This window comes from Oryza sativa, chromosome 5, assembly GCF_034140825.1.
Source record: "Oryza sativa Japonica Group chromosome 5, ASM3414082v1".
NCBI classification, from domain to species: domain Eukaryota; kingdom Viridiplantae; phylum Streptophyta; class Magnoliopsida; order Poales; family Poaceae; genus Oryza; species Oryza sativa.
In genome coordinates this window covers 6,522,294-6,531,820 of record NC_089039.1, presented here as the reverse complement: position 1 = coordinate 6,531,820, position 9,527 = coordinate 6,522,294, and the positions used below count along the sequence as shown (strand labels likewise).

The following is a 9,527-nucleotide window of genomic DNA, read 5'->3' as shown; positions in this document are numbered from 1 at the left end:
TTCAGTGGTAGACGACGTACCCGTTGACAGCGAGGCGTCTGTGGTGACTTCGTCAATATCAAGGATTTGCCGGCCTAATCTTTGAAGATGCTCATAGGGGTAGGGTTTGTGTACGTGCGTTCATATGGGTGAGTATACGTGCGTTGTGAGTGTCTGCATTATACCGTGTAATTTTAAAAATAATTTTATTTAATTTAACAGAGATGTTAGGGGACGGTATCCTTGTGTGTGATACCCTCACTGCCTCCCTGAACAAGTAGATCTTATTCGGTGCTTGGAATTAATTACAACCGTTGATCATCAATAATCCAACGTGTACCAGGAAAAAGGTATTAAAAGGGTGGACCAACTATGAGAGGTGGAAGGTTAAAATGGTAATTGACTTTCATAGTTGATTTGTGCAGTTAATGGCAAATGCGTCATCTTTTCAATATTTGTATCTATATTCTCCGATTCGTTCAGGACAGCAAGCTCACGGCGGCCGTGGCGGTCGCTGCCACTGTCAAGCGTGCCTCCCCGACCCATTCCAGGCGAAGGTGGAATTGGAGGTGGTGGTGGCTGTGGTGGAGGCGCACGGGCTCCCCTTCCTTCGTAGTGTGCCATCGACGACCGCGGCCGTCACCGACCGTTGCCGTCGCCGTCGCCGTCGCTGATTTCGAGTGTGCCTCCCGCTCTGCGTCGACGTGAGTTCACCATAATGGATTTTTTGTGGGAATACAATTACACGATACCACGGGACCTGGGAGGATCAGAGTAGAATCACTGTAGCATCTCGCGTGATTGTCTGCACAGCAAGACCCGTCGAGCACTTCATTTGCCGCTGTCGTGCGAGTACTCACACTCATGTAGGTGGGACGAAGAACAATAGCGGCAAGCTGGCAGCCGAAACATTTCCTTAGTCCAAACTGCAACCTTTTGACAAGTTAGATGGTGTGAAATACAAAGTTTAGCAAACCCTGGTCCAATATGGAATTCACTTACTTTTTAAGAATTAATCATGCATGAGTTCAACAAGATTACCATTCCCAGAATCAAATTAAGTTAGCTTGGCTGACTTGGCTAATTGGCGCCGCCGCTGCACGCGCCCTTCACGCGCGCCGCGGTCGTAGCCGCCGCATGCGCCCATCGCTCCCGCCTGTCACCGCCGCCGCACGCTCTGTGCCTGCTCCAACCTCGTTCTTTCACTCGGGGTATAGGGTTAGGATTAAACACAAAGGGAGGTTTCAGGGTCATGCCAATATTATGTAAAGCAAATAGGAATGTAGCAATTACTAAGCTACCCTTGTTAATATTATTTCCTATTCCTAAATTAGTATGCTATATGAATGAACGGTGGATTGTTGATTTGTTACTGAGGTACCTCCCAAGCACTGTACAAGGGAGCAAACCGTGAGCCAACTTCCAGCAACATGGCCGTGTCGCCGCTCGCCCGAGCTACCCCTCCCACTTCCAAATAATCCTTGCAGCCACCTCTGGTTCTGCGTCACCGCCGCCACTAGTCGGAGCATCTCAAATCCTCTCTGCTGCCACCTCCGGATTTCCACGGCCGCCGCTGCACCATCTACTGCCGCCATGAGCTTCGGGCGAGAGAACTGTATATACGTAGTTTCAGTACAGCAGGATTAGCAAGTGAAGTATATTTGATTATGTTTTTAATTCCTTCAGGCATGCATGTGTGAACAGCTTAATTTTGGTCATAGATTGAACTAATATAGTTATAAAAAGATCGACCTCTGTGTGGGCTTGAAGGTAATACTTCAGCTCTATTTGTAAGCTCGCGGGTTCCTGAAAGGGAAAACCATAGGTAAACAAATGGTAAACTTTGTTTGTTTTATATGAAGTAATTTCCTTTGTACATCCCAGTCTATTTGTTTAGCTTAGTGCTTATGTAAGGGACTCTGTAGGTGATAACTCTTTGGTAGTTCTCATTGTTAACCTGCATCTTGCTTAGGCATCAGGATAACCTGTGGCCGTAGAGAAGTGTTCCCTTCGGGTGGAACTACCTAAAGAGACGATAAGCCTTCAGCTAGAACGAATATGCTAGAGACATGAGAAGTTGTTTGTAGAACACGAATAAGTTATTCATATGGCGAGTACCGAGTAGGATTTTTACGTACCATTGATTAGAGCAGACCTACTGATCTTTTAGGTTTCGCCACCCGCCAAGATCATGTACAAAATAAAATAAAATAATAAATAATTTAAAAATACCAATCCTGGTTATTTGTGTGAATATAAATTAATTTCTTTCTGCTAATAGCAGCTAATTTCATAGCATATAATTCACCAATAATATACATATATACTTTGAAGAATTTGTGTGTGCGTGTCGGTGTACCCCAATACCAGGGCAAAAAATTCAGAAGATGACGTATATACATATGCTACCATAATTTGGCATCACTTCAAGACAGGACAAACAACCATGCATGGGCATGTAACTAAAAGATAAAGATAAGTTTATGCTGCAGCATGAATACAATCAATAAAAAGACAAAAAGTGGAATAAAAGAAATGACAATATTACTCAAGCTTGGAGAAACAAGACTTGATTGTACAAACTATTTGCACCGCATAGCAGATCTGCGTCGTGCAGTCTTGCTTGTATGTGTTGCATGTCCATCTACAAACTAAATAAAGCGGCAAGAGAACCATGTGCTCTTCATGCAGGCTAACAATGAGAACTACCGAAATATGCGGTATGAGGACCCTTCTTGCTGCTTTATTTAGTCTATAGATTAACAGGCAACCACATTCAAGCAAGACTGCATGGTGCAGGTCTGATATGCGGTGCATAGTAGTTTGTACAATCAAGTCATGTTTGTCTAGGCTTAAGTAATATTGCTATTTCTTCGATTCCACTCTTTGCTTTTTATTGATTGTCTTCGTGCTGCAGCATAAACTTATCTTTGTCGTCTAGCTACGTACTCAGCATGCAAGGTTGTTTGTTATGTCTTGAGGTGATGCCAAATTATGGTAGCACATGCATACAAGTCTTCTTCTGCAATTTTTGCCCTGATGTTGGGGTCTTCCACGCCCCAAATTTTGATAGTATTCTATCAAAGTATCCTAATATTTATATAGAGCACTGGAATTTCCATTGCGTAAAGTACTGTAGCTTTTATTCAGGATGTCCTTATATATATATGATCTAAAATATGTACTACAGAGAACTTTATTTACACGGTGATCTGAGTGATGCGCTACAGTGATATGTATTAGGACAGCTGAACGACACCGAAGCAAAAGTGTTCTAACCGTAATCGGTTTTACCGTCGAACATTTTTGCTGTAGCATGCTGATTTTGTACCGTTCGATGAAGATCCAACGCATCAGAACATGAGCTAACGCAAGGACTATAGCGCCTCTGCATTCTTCTTCTTCAATGCAAAGAATCCCAAACCAATACTAGCTATGTAATTGCATAATTAACCTTATGTTATATTATAGGATACTTAATCGCTCTCTACTACTGCAGAGGATCCAAGCTGCAGTATAAGTGGCAGCTGAAAAGGCAAGCTCAACTAAATGGGCCTAATTAATAATCCTACAAAATTAATTCCAGTCAAAATTTTCCGGTTTCAGGGAGAGCCTGACCGATCGTAGGGCTGGTTTAGTTCGCGAAAAGAAAATGTTTCGATGTCAGATCGAATGTTTTACCGGATGTCAGAAGGGGTTTTCGGACACGAATGAAAAAACTAATTTCATAACTCGCCTGAAAACCGCAAGACGAATCTTTTAAGCCTAATTAATCCGTCATTAGCACATGTAGGTTACTGAGCACTTATGGCTAATCATGGACTAATTAGGCTCAAAAGATTCATCTTGTGATTTCCCCCTAACTATGCAATTAGTTATTTTTAAACATATATCTAGTACATGAGATTCGATGTGATGTTTTTGAAAAAAAAAATTGAGAACTAAAACAGGCGTTAGGTCATTGGTACAGGTATGGAGGGACCTGATCGATCGCCATCTGTGATCTCCGAGGATGAGAAAAGGACCCGGTCACCGCCGTCGACGTTTCCGATCGACCCATACCGGCCTCTCCGGCAAATGGAGCATGTAGCATCCATGGATGGTCTCTTTCTGGGGCAGCATATATGCAGATCACATGTCAGATAAGGCAGGTAGCATGGCCCCCCCTCAATAATGGGTTCCAATGTACCTTTCTTCACGTGAATATATGCGTGTGATCACATCCAGCTTCCTTTTTTGTGTACGTGTGTTGCGCAGGCGAAATGCGACCGATGAAACGAAGAGCATTATTACGAGGCCATTCGCAGTGCGGTGAGATGACATTCGGCCTCGTCTCGTCTCGCCAGCTCGAAGATTCCATGCCACGTCGGCGTGAGTCGTGACCTAGTGAAGAAGAACCCAAGCTGTCGATTGAACGCACAAACCTCGTCAGGGATTGTCAGGTGGAAGGCACTCGGTGACAAAAGAAACCGCGTTGGGTGGTCATGCTCATGCCCCAGTCGGAGCTGGTGCCCTCCTAAACTTCCTCCTCCGCCGCCGTCGTTGAGCTGTTGCCGCTGTTGTCGAGCCGCCACTGCCATCGTTGAACCTACCCCACCGCCATCATCGAGCTACCGCCGTTGCGGTTCCTGCCGTTGGCATCGTCGAGCACCCGCCGTCGTCGTTGAGTTGCCACCGCCTCCCAAGGCCAGATCCCGCCGGATCTGGCAAGGAGGGGATGAGGAGTGGCCGGATCCTCCTCCGCCGCCACCCCGACGAGGAAAGGGGAGGGGGGCGCGGATAGGGAGGGAAAGCAGCATTGGCGATGGTGGGAAAGGGGAGTGTGGCCGGCGATGGAGCGAAAGGTTGCGCAAGTGTTGAGGGAAAAGGGGGCGGCTGAGAGGGGGGAGGGAGAGCGGTGCCAACGATGGTGGGGAAGAGGAGCGTGGACGGCGGTTGGGCGGAGAGCTGCGAAGTTGCCCGTCCACCTCGCCGTCTCCGTCCGGCGGCTCGGTGCTGAGAGAGAGAGAGGGAGGGGAGAGGATAAAGGGAAAAAGTGAGAAAGATGGTAGTGGTGGGACCTACTACTAGCAACTTTGCATTGTGAAGCATGTGGCTAACAACGTTCTTGACCTAGGAGACATGTGAGGTTCAGCAAAACTCCGTGTCACACTGTGAATGGTCTGGGTGTGTGTGATCAAGCTGGTGTTTTAATTCTTTATTACTTTATGATACTTCGTGCTTTGCTATTATAGTGAAGCTAGAAATCTTGTAAGCCTAAAGCTCGAGTAAGACTTAACTAATAGGATATTGATTTTCTTAAAAAAATACAAACACATATTCATCTATATATTTCACAACTGGAGCAGAGGCAAGACAGATAGGGCAGCTTGGGCTTAAGCTCTAGAATTGCCTTCATAATCATATCTGTACTTTTTTAAATCAAGTATTATTAAAAATGATGAATAGATACGTTGAGTTAAAATTTTGTGGAAATGGTGCGAGGGTTAACCATATTCTCGTCTTCACTATGTATATATAAAACCCTATGATTATCTTGATATGTATAATTAGACATAAAACCGTTGTTATGAGATATGAGTGGACTTGTTTCTCATAAAACTGTCTCTTGCTCCCACAATCAATGCATGACCAAGGTAGATATTCCAGTGCATCCAATGATCAGAAACTCGTCGCCGCGGTCACAAGTTGGTTATGGTAACTCCGCTAGCTGACTGTAAGGAACCGCTCGGCATTTCGTAGATCCATCTTTATCCATCGATCTAAAAAAAATTCAAATTAAACATTGACATACATATACCACTTAATACGAAAAATAAATCTAAAATTAATAGAGCCCTGGTACACATCTAAAAAAATAAATTTCTAAATTCATGATTAATAAACTCTAAATCACTCCAAGATTGATAATTTCTAAGTTTCTCCAAGATTAACATTCTCTACATTACTCAAATATTCAAAAATAATAATATCTAAATTAATCAAAGTTCAACATTAATAATGTCTAAATTACTCCAAGCTTAATAATCCCTAAATTACTCAAAATAAAAATCAGCATTACTAATTTCTAAATTACTCTAAGATTAATAATCTCTAAATTACTGTAAGATTCAAAATTAGTTATATCTTAATCAATTAAAATTCAACATCAATGTAAAAAAAATCACAATCATATCATTCATAGTTTGTGTACACTCTCTTATTTTCTAACTTTTACCATATAATGGTTGCACTTAAAACAAATTAAGATTCAAAATATTGATCTAACTCAACAAAAGAAATTAAAAAATTGAGTTGAGAAAAACGCATAGAGAATCAAGATAAAATAACCTTCAAGTACCAGTGGTGTGGTGGTGAAATTGTGGGGTGCATGGCTTTACCCAATAGGGTTTAAATCCTAGTGCGCATGAATATTACGCACATACAATTACGCTTTCAACAGGGATTTAGTGACATTAGGGATATGCCACTGGTTTCCATTTCTTAAAGCATATGTTAGGTGACATATTCATGGGGATGTGTGTTTGGCATTGCATGTAATGGTGTGTGTGCGTATGCGTCTGCCGACTGTCGTGTAATCGCAAAAAGTAAAATATCTCCAAACTTTAAGGGTCTGTTTGGTTGCTTCGCCCAGCTAGCCTAGCTCCGCTAAGCTAAACCATCACATTGCCAGCTTGCTAACCTTGCTGTACATACTGTGTTTTTGGTTGGTTTGCTTCCTAGTGTGCGAGCAGAGTTTTGCCGTCGAAGGCTAGCCAAATCGGCTCTCCCGAGCCAGCGAGATTTTTCTCGCCCCGCAAGGCTAGATTGCTCCTAAAAGCTAGCTTTTTTAACCGGTTCCAAACAGCTAGCCTTGCTAGGTAAGGCTAGGCTAGCCTTTACCAAGGAACCAAACGGACCCTAACTTACTAAGAACCAAAAATAGGATTTATAATTGTTGAGTGAATACTACATCCGCCGTTGGATCAGCACTGATGGTGAATGGAGCAACGAGGGCAGTGCTCATGATGCGAGGATGGAGCTATATTTGGAGTGAGAGGAGACTATAGAGCACCACGTGAGAGCCAGTCCCTACCAACGTTAACGTGTGGAAGGGGGACCTATCAGGTCTCATGTTCGTCAACTAAACCATGACTATGGCGAGAGTGTACAAGGTCGCCACCTTTACTGCCCCCCCCCCACCCCCCCCCCCACACACACACACTGGGTGTTGCATTCTCTACAAGATGGGTGGTGTTTTTGCCTTTGCGCCTATACACTCATGCAGGGAACTTGAACCGCTCGGTCTTGTCTTTGAAGCGAAGCTCCGAGCTGGCGTTAAGTTTCTTAGGGCATGTTTGATGCAGCTCCAGTTCCAGCTCCATCTCTTTTGGAGCTCATCTATAACGTGTGGCAACACGTATCTGTGTCGGAGAAAAGCCTCGTCAGTGAATATTGGTCTCATCAGTGACGAGTGAACATATCCGACAGCAAGATTCATCTTTGGTCCGGTGGTAAGTTACCACCCGTCATGGATGACTCTCATCCATGACGGTTCATAATTATGAACCTTCATGAAGATGAGAATATATGTTTCTTGAATTTTAAATGCAAAAAGAAGAATATTTTTCATATTACTAGGACATTCCAACCATGGTCACACCTCACTAGCTAGAAATTCATGATTTTTCAAGTGACTTTTAAAAATTGCACGTCATAGTTGGATTCGAACTTAGGACCTTCCAATAGGCAATAGGTACATAGGGGTATAATCATTATTTAGCAGTCACTAAACATTTTTCTCTTTTTTTCCTTTGGCTTTTTCAATGGGATATAAACGATAGCAGCGCAATGGATGACCACAAATCGATCTAGATCGGAAAAAAAAATACATAAATAACAAAGTTACCCGTAATCACTGTATTAATAAATTACTAATTTACCCTTAATTGTGAACGGTTTAGATCATTTCTGCTGGTAGAGAGCACCGGAGCATCGCTCTTACAATATAGACCTTGGGCCATATTCACATGGAAACCCTAGCTAACCAACACTTAATAGGATATAATAAGACATATAAAAGTCCAAGAGTAAATTGCATCAGTGGTACACAAACTTGTCAGTTGGGTGCAATCTAGTGTATGAACTTGTAAAATACTCCCTCTGTTTCAAGTTATAAGATGTTTTGACTTTGGTCAAAGTCAAACTACTTCAAGTTTGACTAAGTTTATAGAGAAATATAGTAATATTTATAATACCAAATTAGTTTCATTAGATCAATAATTGAATATATTTTGATAATAAATTTGTCTTGGGTTAAAAATGTTATTTTTTTTCTACAAAATTAGTCAAATTTGAATCAGTTTGCAAAACATCTTATAACCTGAAACGGATGTAGTACTCGTTTTGGTGCATAAACTTGTTTGATACGTGCGAACAAGACCAAAATCATACGGCATGGTTAATCTTGCTGACTTTGTTATTGATTTGAATGCTATGTAAATAAATATCACGTAGATAAAGATCTGTTTAGCAAAACATATAATAAGGCATATTGATTGTATGAAGAAAGAGATAAAAAATCGAGTAACAATGCAAGAAATAGAAACAAAGGAAGATAAAGTAGAAACCAAATTTATAGATAGCACGCATGTCATGTAATATAATTTATAATGTTTAACTTTGAAAAATCAGCCTTCTCGTGCCATTTTGGCTTTGGTTTGCACGTACTAGACAAGCTCATACATCAAAACAAGTGTTTTACAAGTATTTTACAAGTTTGTGCGCTAGATTGCACCTATCTGATAAGTTCGTGTATCGTTGATGCAATCTACTCAAAGTCCAATATAATTATATCTCAATCATGCAAATGGCAAAAAGAAACCCACCATTTTCGCATGACATAGGTCACTTCGACTTCGTGCTGCTACTAAAATTTACTATAATAAGATATATAAAAGTCCAATATAATTATATCTCAATCATACAAATGGCAAATAGAAACCCAACCATTTTCTGATGACCTAGCTAGGTCACTTGGACTTCGTGCTGCTACTAACATTTACTCCCGTCTCCCTCTCAGGACCAACACACTCTATAAACTCATTCTGTCCAGTTCATTGTCACCAATAATATAAAACCTACTAGCCGCCTTCCAACCCACATCCCATATCACACATTTCCTTCTCTCGAAGTTACAAATATACATCGTTCACCTACCTTATACTCTCTCTTCATTTTATATTACGAATCATTTGACTTTTTTATATAATGGTATAAACAGAATTTTAAAATGATACATGGTTTAAAAAATAGACTAGTGTTGTTGGTCCTGTGTACCAAACATTTACTTTATCTGGTACCCTCCGTTTTATATTATAAGTCGTTTGGCTTTTTTTCTAGTCAAATTTATTTAAAGTTGATCAAGTTTACAGAAAAAATATAGTAGTATTCCCAACACAAAACAAATATATTATGAAAATATATTCAATGTTAGATTTAATGAAACTAATTTGATATTTTAGATGTTGCTAAAATTTTCTATATACTTGATGAAACTCAATAAAGTT

General features: G+C 41.1%; 1 long non-coding RNA gene across 1 annotated transcript; it reads right to left on the bottom strand.

Annotated features, from left to right (window-relative positions):
* Positions 1-247: 247 nt before the first annotated feature.
* Positions 248-2,501, bottom strand: LOC112939077 (uncharacterized). Its single transcript, XR_003242530.2, has 3 exons — positions 1,732-2,501; positions 1,021-1,592; positions 248-912 (listed from the first exon to the last, which is right to left on the bottom strand). It is a non-coding gene; the product is annotated as an uncharacterized lncRNA (long non-coding RNA).
* Positions 2,502-9,527: the final 7,026 nt, after the last annotated feature.